The following is an 828-nucleotide window of genomic DNA, read 5'->3' on the forward strand; positions in this document are numbered from 1 at the left end:
ATTATTATTATTATTATTATTATTACTATTACTACTAGTAGTAGTAGTATTGTTGTTGTTGTTGTTGTTGTTGTATTATTGTTATTTATAATTTGTACAATTAACCTCCCTATGGTTCGACCCCGGTCTTGTCGGGTTATTTATTACTTCGACACTCCTACTTTTGAAAGAAGACATCAATTTTTTGATCGTGTTAGCAATAATATTTTTTGCAAATAAAAAGATAAGGATTGTTACAAAGTCAAGAAGTGACCACCAACTTAATAATTAGTCATCAAATCAACAATTTCAAATTTTAACCTATAAAAAGACACTTATCATGTATTTATGCATCTTGATTTTCAAATTAAGATCATGTTCTTCCTCGTTTTCTTTATATTTTTATAATACTTAAGTTTTGCTTTCATTAATCTCTTATTTATGCCTTTCATTTCCTTTCATTTACTAAGTTAACTTATATCTTATTTATATTCTTATCTTGTTTGTCACACCCTCTCGAGCGAAGCGCAGCATCCGATGGCAATTTTTTTCTTGTAATATTTTGCTTGATTAGTTCTTCGAAGTCATCACCAAGTATTATGATCATTAGGAAACCTAACTGGTCTTTCAGAGATTATAAGGTAAGGGACTAATTGCGTAAAGGGAAGGTATTAGCATTTCTAATGCACTCTACCTAACATAAGTTGCTTAGTGTTTGGTTTACTTTATCATTGTTATGGTGTTAGTGTTTTCTAATCTTATAAGTTTTTCTAGGTTTGATTCCAACCAAATTTATTAAAATAGAAATCCAAGGAAATTCCATGTGCTTTAAAAGCTCATTTTTCCCTT

This window comes from Populus euphratica, unplaced genomic scaffold, assembly GCF_000495115.2.
Source record: "Populus euphratica unplaced genomic scaffold, PopEup_1.0 scaffold718.1, whole genome shotgun sequence".
In the NCBI taxonomy this organism is placed as follows: Eukaryota; Viridiplantae; Streptophyta; class Magnoliopsida; order Malpighiales; family Salicaceae; genus Populus; species Populus euphratica.